Here is a 13,762-nt window from a genome sequence, read left to right as displayed (position 1 = left end):
CCTCTTAAAAGGACCTTCTGGGTGTGGGACCCAATCTGCCTGCATATGTGCTATGTAATTTTCCTGCCACTAGGAGAGTATTTTTTGATTTGTGAGTATTCAATTTCATATCTTTGACTGTATTTCTGCCATTTCATAATTTTATGTTATGAATGAATTGTAAACTTATAATGTTTTGGTATTTTCATACAGACATATTTATACTTTCTTATCTCTTTCTGATATAAATGCAACAATACAACCTACCTAAACCCTGAAGAAGGAAGTACATTTTTCATAGAAATTTATTTTTCTGTGACCCTTTTCCGAAACATGTATGGTAGTTGGTTACTTAATAACTATGCTTTTTAGCGCCATTTGTAGCATTTATCAGCTATGTACATTATTTGCATTTATAATCATGCTTCTCTCAATTTATAAGCTATTTTTGTAATTTTATATATATTCTTCAAATGTATTTTGAATAAAATTTGTTAAATTTTACACATCTAGAATCTTTTCTCCATACTATCCTGTATTGGTCTTCTACCCATATTATCTCTTTGGGACACCCCTTTTTTCTTCCAAGTTTTTCTCTGGGATGTGGCAGAAGCCTCTAGGATCAGTCTCCTGCATAGTTTCCTCTCTCCAAATAATTTCTCTCCAAACAATGTTCAACCATAGGCCCAACTTCAAACCACTTATTGTGTGTATTTCCTCTATATACTCCAGTCTCCCCCCACACTCTAAAGACATTCTGGCAGGCTAACTGGCTTTTGTCTACACTGCCCCAGTATGGGCATATTACCCATACATAATGTGTCATCATACTCTACATGCCAGTTCCAAACAAAAGCAATCAGGAGCATTGAGGAAAACCAAACGCGGGAATAATTTCATAATCATTTACTGAAAAAAAAAAATCAATCAAGTGTAATAAACATGATGCCAAAGGGATCGCAGAGTGTCAGATATAACAATCTATATATCAACATTTACAGTACCTTTTTTCGAAGGACTTGCTTTACATTTTGCAAGCAATGTAGCCAACAATTATGAGTGGCCATAAAATTACCTTTTCCATAATGAATGACATGGCATGATTAGCTTGAATTCAACCTGTCATTCATGTAGTAAAATATACTTCAAACCAAACACCAGTTGTGTGTAAAACCTTTAACTTTTAGTATCACCCGTTCTCTTCCTGTACTGTGCACATCCTGTGGATTTTGTTTTTATGCACACTACAACAGTGGTTCGGCATTACTGGCCACTACAATGATTATGGCAGAATATACAAAAGTAGATGCTGCTATAAATCAAGCTAAATACACACAGGAAGGGACAACAGAGAAAGATATACAACCACATTATGTTTGGGTATTCTTATACCCTCCAAATCATTAAAATTATGTAAACAATTCTAAATCTAATACAATATTACTACTGATCAAACGCTAGTTTTTTTTTCTCTATTGTTTCAAATCCAACTTAATAAGAGAAAAAAAACTTGAATGCCCATCAGGTAACAAAATTAATAGCTGTGTACAATCAGTTCTAACAAAAACTGTCATTACATTCATAAAAAAAAAAAAAATATTAACAACAGTAGTCCATTAAAGCTGTAATCTTCTTCTTTAATTCTGTTCATTCAATCATATATTGATGCCGTTTAGTACAATCTAGGAACTAAACACATGAAAGGTCTTAGTGAAGTAAGAATAAATTTCCTGGGGGGGGGCACATTCGCGGCCCTCTCGGACATGGCGGATGCATAGAGGCTGAGCTCTGGATCCGTCTGCTCTCCAGACCCCCACGCCGCTTCTAACCAGCTCCAAAAGCTACGGGGGTATGCACTAATACTACCTGAATGCCTGCAGCACCCAATGGGTGAGATTGGCCAGCAAAAACACTGCTATAAGCCGTTACTAGACCCGCGATACCAGACCGCGATGAACAAGTTCCTTAATAGGCCGCAGTCCCCGGCCTTGCCTAATTCCACGGACCCGTTCGCTACTATGGACACCTCGTTGGGGACGGACGACATGGACGGTGGTATTCTTCACACCCAGGATATACAGCATACCCCTGCAATTTCCCCCCAAACAACACAGGCTGTTTTAACCCCTGAGTTGCTGGATGTGAAGCTCCAGGCCCTCCTCCACCAACTGACATGAAACATCGCTGCAGAGGTGCGTAAGCTGTCCCAGGAATTGAGGAGGGAAATTGCTCAAATAGGGTAAAGAACAGATGTTATAGAGACTAAAATGGATGATCTTGTCCACTATGTCCAGGAACTAGAAGAAGAAACCTCCTCACTGAAACTCACTGTATCCCAACTCCAAGTACAACAGGAGGACCTGGAAAATAGGGAGAGATGTCAGAACCTATGCTTTAAATGTATACCGGAGACTGTGGGAGACAATACTCTGCGATCATACCTGCTGGGTCTCTTCAACACTCTAGCCCACAAAATTGCGAACATAGACTTGAGATTAGACTGTGCTCATAGGTCTTTGGGCCCTAAACCACCCACTGGAGCCAGACCGAGAGATGTCATAGTCCGCTTTCATTTTTATGACAGCAAGGAGGCCCTGACCCTTGCCACGTGCAACAAGTCATCCACTGAGTACAAGGAGGCAAAAATCCAGATTTATAATGATAATGATCTGTCCCCGATCACTCTAGCTAAATGCAGAAATCTTCGTCCAATTACCTCTCACTTACAAAACCAACGCATCCCATATTTTTGGGGTTTTCCATTTCGCATGATAGTTCCTCGAGATGCTATTCAAAATTGTCTTTGTGACATACATGAAGGGGAGGCATTCATTAAGAGTCTGGGTCTACCTCCTCTACCGGAAGATTTCATACTTCCACCTGCTACTTTGTCAACCCGTGCTGCCCCTACTACACATAGCAGGATATGGACCCCAGTCCAAAATAAACAGAAGAGATCCTTTTCCACCCCTCAACACTCATCCAGACGTCCTCCTTGAAGGGGATGACAGGTATACTCGGCTTTAATTTACAGGCAGGTGTGCCTGCACCCTGGTGACAGAATACACTTTTAACATTTTCTTTTTTTATGTTATTAGCTGTTTTTGTTCTGGACACTAGGTGAATCGTTTCTCCTGAAATTGGAGACATTGTTCTGCATACCCATGGGGTATAGTTTTAGGTTTACATACAAAGTATACATATTTTGTTCTTTTTCTATATTCAGCTTTTTTGTTCTATACCATGTTACGGGAAGGAAAAGGACATGTTTACATTCGCTACTCACCTGCTGGAGAGCGGATGGATCCCTCCTCCTTGCATCTCCATCTGATGGGACTTGCCAAGTGGCCTCGAATTGTCCAAGACTTTTGTCTAGGACTCCTGAGTAGTCTATATTGCTCAGGTGTATTGACTTTGTTTTGTTTTTTTCTTTTACTTCAGACCCCTCCTGGATCTCACCAAAATTGGTTTGTGTTTTTTTTTTCTTTTTTTCTATTGTTATTTTTATTTATGTTTTTCCATGGTCTGTTACAAATTCATACTTTTTTATATAGGTGTAGGGCAATATTTCCACTAAGAGATCTACAGATGCATTGGTATATGCTCTCAATATGCAACTACATTGTCAATATAATATGGCGTTAAAAATATTATCACATAATGTTAAGGGCTTAAACTCCATCCAGAAGCGATGGATTGCTCTTAAAGACTTTAGAAGGTCGAATGCTGATGTTGTGCTGATTCAGGAGACTCATTTACGAGCTGGGGGTTCAGATTTGCATCTAAACATTTTCCTAATTCTTATATGGCCTCTGACCCTACTGGCAAATCTGGAGTTGCTATACTCTTCAAAAAATCCTGCCCTATTAAGATCAAAGACAAGTACATCGACCCCCACGGGAGATTTGTCATCCTGGTGTGTGAATATTTGTCATCTACATTCACGCTAGGTAAATATTTATGCACCCAAGTCTGGACAGACTGCTTTTCTAGAGAAGTTTTTTTGTAAAGTGCAACAATACTCTCAACCCTTTATGATAATAGGGGGTGATTTTAATTTAATTATGTCCCATAGAAGAGATAGACATACACTCTTTGGAGACACTCCATCTCAGCGGGTGATCTCCCAGGCCACCTCCTTAGGAAATTGATCAGGTCTCATTGTTTGTTAGATGCCTGGAGAATTAAACACCCTACACAAAAGCTATATTCTTTTTACTCCATGGCTCACAAAATGTATTCTAGACTAGACCATTTCTTTGTCACGTCACCTCTACTCCCCCATATAGTTGATGCTGATATCTCACCTATTGCGTGGTCAGACCACGCCCCTATTTCACTAGACCTATTACTGCAAAACTCTAACACTAGGACCTGTCACTGGCGGCTTAATGAACACCTTCTTAGCTCCAGACCTGTTAAGGAGAGATTGATCAGGGAACTGGGCGAATTTTTCAAACTGAATGTGGGCTTGGTAAAAAAGGTCTCGACCCTTTGGGAGGCCCACAAGGCCTGTTTTTGCGGCTTCTGCATTGCCGAGGATTCTCGCCTGAAGAAGGATAGCGAGGGCCGTCGGGTATCTTTATTAGCTGAACTGAGGCACACAGAGCGTGGTCTTGTGGGCTCTCCAATGGTTGAGGGCTTCCACAAGGTAGTGGCATTACGGAACCAGCTAAAATCACTAGCATATAGTAAAGCAGCAAAATCCTTTACATGGGCTAAACAAAAATTTTATGAATTCTTAAATAAGCCACATAAAATGTTAGTTAATAAGCTACACACACGACCGTTTCATTCCTTCCCTGAATTATTAATTCACAAAAACGGCATGCCTACCCACTGTCCTCAAACTATGACCAAAACCTTTGGAGATTTCTATAGAGAGCTTTACAACTGTCTTACACCCCAAAAACATTTTAAGTTCACGCAGGATAAATTTGTCCAGTTCTTTAAAGACCTATCCTTACCTAAATTAACATCTTCAGACCTAGAGAAACTAAATGCGCCCATTTCTCCTGAGGAGCTAGCTAGAATAGTCAAAGATCTTCCCCTACACAAGACCCTGGGTCCTGACGGACTAACAAACCTTTATTACAAAACTTTTTTGCCCATTTTAATGCCACATATGTTGAATCTCTTTGGTACTTTGTTACAAGGTGATATCCCACATTCTCAGTTCAATCACTCCTACATATCAGCCATTCCAAAACCAGGAAAGAATCCCTCTATACCCGACAACTATAGACCCATAGCCCTATTGAATTCGGACTATAAGATATTTACTTAAATTATGTCATCTAGGTAATCCTAATTCATACCTAAACTGATCAATAGAGATCAGGTGGGTTTTGTGCCCTCCAGACATGCTGGTGATAACACGAGGTGTACTTTAGACCTGATTGTTCTGTTGAACAAATTTCCTCGTTCAGCCCTTATTCTGAGTTTAGATGCCCAAAAGGCATTTGATCGCCTAAGCTGGCCCTATATTTTCTCTACACTTTTGAGTTTTGGGTTCCAGGGTCCTTTCCTTGAAGCTATATGGGCCTTGTACACTCATACACTCGTACATCTGCACAGGTACAGATGGCCTCGTTTTTATCCCTGTTTTCCCATGTCAAATGGCACCAGGCAGGGGTGTCCTCTATCTCCCCTCCTTTTCATCCTCTGTCTGGAGCCCTTGGCAGAGGCAATAAGGTGCCATCCTGACATCGAGGGGGTGGTGATGAGACAAAGGGAGTACAAGTTATCCCTCTTTGCCGATGACATTCTTTTGACACTGACGAATCCCATTATTTCACTGCCCTCATTACACGCTCTTCTGAATATATTTGGTTCCATATCAGGATATAAAATCAATATAAAATCAATACTACCAAGACTGAAATGCTTTCTTTGCATATTCCACCAGATACCCTAACGCAACTTAAAAGCGCATATCCCTATAAATGGTGCCCTCAAGCTCTCACATGCCTGCTTATTAAGCTTACCTCCTCTTATTCTAGCATATATTCCACTAACTTCTCCCCTTTTTCGGGATATATATCGATGCCTTCACCAGTGGGCTACACATCCTATCACCATGCTAGGTAAAATTAACGTTCCGAAAATGTCAGTGTTACCACGGTTACTATATTTCTTTGAAACTCTACCGGTACTATTAGTCAACTTAAGGCCTTCATAGGGCTTTTTTGAAATTTATTTGGAATAATAAGACGCACCGGATAGCTAGCTCGGTGATTTTCTCCCTAAAATCCCAAGGAGGCTTGGAGGCCCCTGACATCATCAGGTACTATTATGCCTCCCATCTTCGGGCAGTGATCTCTTGGTCCTGTCAGATGGCCCCAAGCCGATGGTCTGAAATTGAGAGGGGTGCTATATATGCAGTACACCCTTGCTTCATGGTGTGGTCCCGCTCCCTGCTAACTGATCCTGTATTAAAACGTATATGCTTAGCACCAATGATATTTACCCTGTCCTTATGGGCTAAATGTGTGTCGAAATACCCACTCTCTTCAGTTTGCCCCCCTATGCAATATACTGTTAAACCCAGTTCTACCAGACAGCTTAGCCTTTGGGTGCTTACTGCCTTGGATGCAGACACCCCTCTTTCAGTTATGCAATCTGGTACACCCAGTTTCACACAAATTCCATACCTTTGCAGCATTGCAAGAAAAAAATTTTGATCCCTCAAAATCTATTCTATTTCTACCTTCAAATTAGACATTTTTTTCACTCATTATCCCCAACTCTAACCTTGGACATGCCCACTCCCTTTGAACACCTATGTGCTGAGGGTCCTCATTAACTTCATTTAATATCCTCTATATACCATATCTTACATGAATCCACAAGGTACTACCTGATACTCACCTATATATGCGCAAATGGAGTGTATTATTGGGACGTACTATCCCCATGCAGCTATGGGCTAATATATGGGTATCAACTTTTAAGTCTTCCAAATGTGTCGCTCAGAGAGAAATGGCGGTAAAGATTTTGATGTTCTGATACAGGACCCCAGAGCATATTCATCATATAGATCCTTCCCTCTCATCTAGGTGTTGGAGGTGTGGTACGGAGACAGGTTCACACTTTCGTATTTTTTGGACCTGTTCACTTATACAGGCATTTTGGATAGAAATACAACAAACACTTCAGTCCATAACAGGCCTACACCTGCCTTTAGATCCTATTCATTACCTACTGGAACTCCCCTTTCCAGGTATTTCAAAACCAACTAAACGTTTGACCTCATATATTCTCCTGGCTGCTAAGAGGGTTATACCAGTGTGTTGGTTGTCTGCTACCCCTCCATCTCACCTTCAGTAGCAGAGATTAGGAGATTAAGAGAATGGAAATCCTCATGGCCAAGGTACATGATTTGGTTTCTCAATTTAATAAAATTTGTGAGCCCTGGGACCAATCGCAATACAGAGACCATGCGAACTGACTATGTTTTCCTCTACATGTGTACTTCTTTCTCCTTTTCTCTGGATAATGTCCTTGTACTGACCCTTTTATTGTGAGATGCTACTTATGTTCCAAGAGAAGCAAAATGATACCCCAGCTCCACTACCAATATGATGATTAGGGATGAGCCGAACACCCCCTGGTTCGGTTCACACCAGAACCTGCGCACGGACTGAAAATGCTAATTTTTAAAGGCTAATTTGCATGGTATTGTCCTAAAAAGGGTTTGGGGACCCAGGTCCTGCCCCAGGGGACATGTATCAATGCAAAAAAAAGTTTTAAAAACGGCCGTTTTTTCGGGAGCAGTGATTTTAATGATGCTTAAGGTGAAAAAAAAGTGAAATATTCCTTTAAATATCATACCTGGGGGGTGTCTATAGTATTCCTGTAAAGTGGCGTGTGTTTCCCGTGCTTAGAACAGTCCCTGCACAAAATGACATTTTTAAAGGAAAAAAAGTCATTTAAAACTGCTTACGGCTTTAATGTAATGTCCGGTCCCGGTAATATGGATGAAAATCAGTGAGACAAACGGCATGGGTACCCCCCAGTCCATTACCAGGCCCTTTGGGTCTTGTATGGATATTAAGGGGAACCCTGCACCCAAATTAAAAAAAGGAAAGGCGTGGGGCCCCAGGCCCTCTGAACAGCAGTATACAGGCGGTGCAAACAAGACAGGGACTGTAGGTTTCTTGTTAAGTAGAATATGTTTGTAATTTTGAACTGTTACATTTTTAAAGTGTAGCTCCAGCCAAAAAATCTATTTTTAAGCTTTTTGGAAAACATAGGGAAGGATTATCACCCCTGTGACATTTGCTTTGCTGTCTGTGCACCTCTTCAGAAGATTTTACCTCACTTTCTGTCCCAATGACAAATGTTTTTTGACAATTTGGGGTTTTTAGTGAAACAAGGATTGGTGATAAAGCATCAGTGGAAAAGAGACACGTTTTTTCCCATATTAACTCTTACAGTAGAGAATTTCCCTTCCTAGGGGTAGATTTCATTTCACTTCTTGTTGTCTCCTTGCGTTTGCAAGTAGGAGTCGTTTGTAAGTTGGATGTTTGGGGGCCTGACCTATATACTCTGCAGAAATTGGGGCCTTAGGTGTTGGTGTTGCCACAACACTGTAAGCCCTCACAGTTACTCTTGGTGGGCACAGGAACGGGCTCTGCTGTGATATATTAGATCAAGAATTGTAATTACATGCACCTGTTGAACAGGGGCAGAAAAATTGGGCCTTTGGTGGTGGTAGTGCTGGTGCCACAACATTGTAAGGCCTCACAGTTACTCTTGGTGGGCGCAGAAAGGGGCTCTGCTGTGAAATATTAGATCAAAAATTGTAATTACATGTCCCTGTTGAACAGGGGCAGAAAAATTGGGCCTTAGGCACTGCTGCCACAACACTGCAACCCCTCACAGATACTCTAGGTGGAGAGCAGGAACGAGCCCTGCTGCAAAGTATTGCATCAAAAATTGTAATTACACGCCCCTGTTAAACAGGGCTAAAAAATTGGGCCTTAGGCACTGGTGCTGGTGCCACAACATTGCAACCCCTCACAGATCCTCTAGTTGGAACGCAGGAACAAGCCCTGCTGCAAAGTATTGCATCAAAAATTGTAATTACACGCCCCTGTTAAACAGGGCTAAAAAATTGGGCCTTAGGCACTGGTGCTGGTGCCACAACATTGCAACCCCTCACAGATCCTCTAGTTGGAACGCAGGAACAAGCCCTGCTGCAAAGTATTGCATCAAAAATTGTAATTACACGCCCCTGTTAAACAGGGGCTGAAAAATTGGGCCTTAGGCACTGGTGCTGGTGCCACAACACTGCAACCCCTCACAAATACTCTAGCTGAGTACAGCAATGAACCCTCCTTGCAAAATATTGCATCAAAAATTGTAATTACATGCCCCTGTTGAACAGGGGCAGAAAAATTGGGCCTTAGCCATTGGTGACGGTGCCCAGAACCAAAAATATTCTTACAAGCTATCAGCATGATCATTGAGGAGGAAAAGGATAGTCACTCAGCATAACAGGATAGTCACTCAGCATCAGAATAGGCAGTCTTGAAGGGATATGACATTTCAAAAAAAATTATTCAGTTACATCAGCATCAGGTGCTTGGTAGCTGGTGGTGATCCAAGACTGATTAATTTTTATGAAGGTCAGTCGATCGACCGAGTCGGTGAACAGGCGCACCCTGTGATTGGTTACAAAACCTCCAGCAGCACTGAATGTGCATTCTGAAAGAATGCTGGATGCAGGATAGGCCAGTAGCTCAAATGCATACTGTGCAAGCTCTGGCCAGTGATCCATCCTCAAGACCCAGTAACCCAGAGGATTTTCGGTGGGAAAGGTGTCCAAGTCAGATTTTGCCCCTAGGTATTCCTGCACATGTAAAACAGACGCTGGCGATGGTTGCTGGAACCGATCATACTTTGGGGCTGCGGACTAAAAAATTGTCTGAACGCATCGGTCAGATGGCCACCTTCTCCACCGCTCCTTCTTTGACTGACCGAAGCCTCAGCAACACGTTATCCAGGAACAGGAGTTTGTAACTTCCCAGTCTCTGGGAAAGCATTGCACAGACCTTTCTGCAAGGCCTCCTGAAGATGTTTCATCCTCTGCTCCCTCTGCGACGGCAAGATAAGGTCCACAACCTTACCCTTGTAATGATCAAGGAGGGTTGCCAGCCAGTATTGATCCCTCTCCTTGATGCCAGGAATACGAGGATCCTTCCGCAGGGTTTGCAAGATAAGGGAGGCCATGCAGCATAGGTTTGCTGAGGCATTCGGTCTGGAGTCCTCTGGGTCACTAAGGACGACATGATCTGCAGCCACCTCCTCCCAGCCACGTACAAGTCCATGGGTTTCTTGGGACTGTAAATGATCCCTTAAAGACTGCTGCTGATGCTGAGTGCCAGGCTCCATCTCCATGCTGACACAATCCTCCTCTTCCTCCTCCTCCTCCTCCTCCTCTTCCTGTGTGATCGGCGGGCACGCAGGAACACTGTCTGGATAAAGGGGGCCTTGAGAGCTAAGGAAGTCCTCCTCTTCCTGCCTCTGTTCTGCCTCAAGTGCCCTGTCCATTATTTCATGCAGCGTGTGCTCCAACAGGTGGACAAGGGGGACAGTGTCACTGATGCATGCACTGTCACTGTAAGTAGAAGTGTCCTTCACGCTATTAACAAATAATAGTGAGAATGTGTAAAAAGTGACAAAAAATGATGATGGGCAATATTGACAATTATCGTTGTGTGATGATATCTAATAAAGATAGCAGCAAAATCAGCAAGTGTTCACATTACACTTCAATGAAATAATAAAGGTGAAAGGATCTCGCACATAAAATCTATTCACACATATAATAAATAATTAATAATAAAAAATGATAAACAAGATTGGTGAAAATACTGTGGAAAAAATAAACATACAATATCACACTAATCCATATGGGTGAATACAGAACTAAAGTGTACAGTGTTGAGAATCTATATACCAAAAATAAAGTTCATAAAGTGAGCAAATGTAGGACTGAATTTGGCTGTGTAGCTTTGTAAGTGAGCTGGAGTCAAATTAAATGAGTAGATGGATAAAGTTCATATTTATCTTCATGTAAAATATCCCAATAAACATTAGGCTCTCAGAGCTCTCACCTTAAAATCGATATATTCAGGCATCATTAGGTGTTTTATATTGGGGTTGCATATTACATCTCAGTGGTATTCAGGCTTTCTCATCTGTGGTGGCTAAATTCTTTTCCTTCCCATTCTTACTAAATGGATGTGCCTATTGGAACAAATTCCACCAAGGTGCGACAAAGTACCCTGAATTAGTGGGTCCTACTCTAGTAATAGAATGGAAGATCCTTTGTCTCAACCATGGGAGCTGAACTCCTCTATGTGGGAGAACTGAAGGGGATACACATACATTTGCTCACTTTATGAATTTTATTTTTGGTATATAGATTCTCAACACTGTAGATTTTAGTTCTGTATTCACCCATATGGATTAGTGTGATATTGTATGTTTATTTTTTCCACAGTTTTTTCACCAATCTTGTTTATCATTTTTTATTATTAATTATTTATTATATGTGTGAATAGATTTCATGCGCAAGATCCTTTCACCTTTATTAATGCACTGTCACTGCTCACCATCCTCGTGGCCTCCTCACATGGTGACAGGACAGTGCATGCATCCCTGATCATGGCCCACTGGCGTGGGGAAAAAAAACAAGCTCCCCTGATCCTGTCCTGGTGCCATAGTTGCACATTTATGGCCCTCTGCTGTGTGTGCAGCCACTGCAGCATGGTCAATGTTGAGTTCCACCTGGTGGGAATGTCATAGATTAGGCGGTTCTTGGGCAGGTTAAAATTCCTTTTGGAGGTCAGTCAGCCGAGCACTGGCATTATATGACCTGCAGAATTGCACACAGACTTTCCTGGCCCGCCTCAGGACATCCTGTAAGCCTGGGTACCTGCCCAAGAACCGCTGCACCACCAAGTTAAGGACGTGAGCCAAACAGGGCACATGGGTCAGTTGTCCCTGTCGGAGGGCGGAGAGGAGGTTGGTGCCATTGTCGCAAATCACCATACCTGCCTTAAGCTGGCGTGGTGTCAACCACCTCTGAACCTGCCCCTGCAGAGCTGACAGAATCTCTGCCCCAGTGTGGCTCCTGTCCCCCAAGCACACCAACTCAAGCACCGCATGGCATCTTGTGGCCTGCATGCTTGCGTAGCCCCTTGAAAGTCTACGGAGCACTGCTGGTTCCGAAGTCAAATCAGCACAGAAAGAGACCATGGAGGAAGAAGAAGAGGAGGGGGTGGAGGAGAGAGGTGTGGCAGAATCACCACTAGTAGTATTTTGGAGGCGTGGTGGCAGAACAACCTCCAACACTACTGTACCCTGTCCTGCATCCTTCCCAGCTGCCAGAAGAGTCACCCAGTGCAAGGTGAAAGATAGGTAACGTCCCTGTCCATGCCTGCTGGACCATGAGTCAGCGGTAATATGCACCTTACCACTGACCACCCTGTCCAGCGAGGCCAAGACATTGCCATCCACATGCCGGTAGAGAGCCAAAATCGCCTTCTGTGAGAAAAAGTGGTGTTTGGGAACCTGCCACTGAGGAACCGCAAATTCCACAAACTCACGGAAGGGGTCAGAGTCTACCAACTGAAAAGGCAGCAGTTGAAGTGCTAGCAATTTAGCCAAGCTAGCATTCAACTGCTGGGCATGTGGATGGCTGGGAGCAAACTTCTTTCAGCGGTGCAGCAGCTGGGGCAGGGAAATTTGCCTGGTACAATCTGATGTAGCTGTACCGATAGCAGATAGCCCCCAAGTACTTGGCTGTGACACACCTAATTCTACACCTTCATTCCTCTCAGTGCAGGTCTCGGACTGAAGGTATAGTGGGGTTGGAGATCCCAGCTGATGAGGAGCAAGGAGAGGTCCTCTTTGTTCTTTGGTGTGGGTCTTTTAGTTACGCTTGCCAACGAACTGCATGGCAGGTCAACATATGTCTGGTCAAGCATGTGGTGGCCAAGCAGTAGATGTTTTGGCCATGAGAGATACGCTTGAGACATATGTTGCAAATAGCATTAGTGGGATCTGATGCACTCGTCCCAAAAAAGGCCCACACCAAAGAACTTTTGGAATAATAGCTTTAGGTGCACACTGTGCAGAGGACACAGTACACTAACTGTAAATACTGTAGCTGTCTGCCTGTGGTATTAATAGGAGCAGGACAACAGTAATTTTCTTTGTGGTATTAATAGGATCAGAAGAATACCACCAATTTTATTCAGGCAGCTTTAGCTGCACACTGTGCAGAGGACACAGTGCACTAACTGTAAATACTGTAGCTGCCTGCCTGTGATATTAATATAGGATCAGAAAAACACCACCAATTTCATTCAGGTAGCTTTAGGTGCACACTGTGCAGAGGACACAGTACACTAACTGTAAATACTGTAGCTGCCTGCCTGTGGTATTAATAGGAGCAGAACAACAGCAATTGTCTCCAGGTAGCTTTAGGTGCACACTGTGCAGAGGACACACTACACTAACTGTAAATACTGTAGCTGCCTGCCTGTGCTATTAATAGGATCAGAAGAACACCACTAATTTTCTTCAGGTAGCTTTAGGTGCACACTGTGCAGAGGACACGGTACACTAACTGTAAATACTGTAGCTGCCTGCCTGTGGTATTAATAGGAGTAGAACAACAGCAATTGTCTCCAGGTAGCTTTGGGTGCACACTGTGCAGAGGATGCACTACACTAACTGTAAATACTGTAGCTGCCTGCCTGTGGTA

This window comes from Aquarana catesbeiana, linkage group LG02 (genome assembly GCF_042186555.1).
Source record: "Aquarana catesbeiana isolate 2022-GZ linkage group LG02, ASM4218655v1, whole genome shotgun sequence".
Taxonomy (NCBI): domain Eukaryota; kingdom Metazoa; phylum Chordata; class Amphibia; order Anura; family Ranidae; genus Aquarana; species Aquarana catesbeiana.
The sequence above is the reverse complement of the archived record's forward strand: the minus strand, read 5'-3'. Positions refer to the sequence as shown.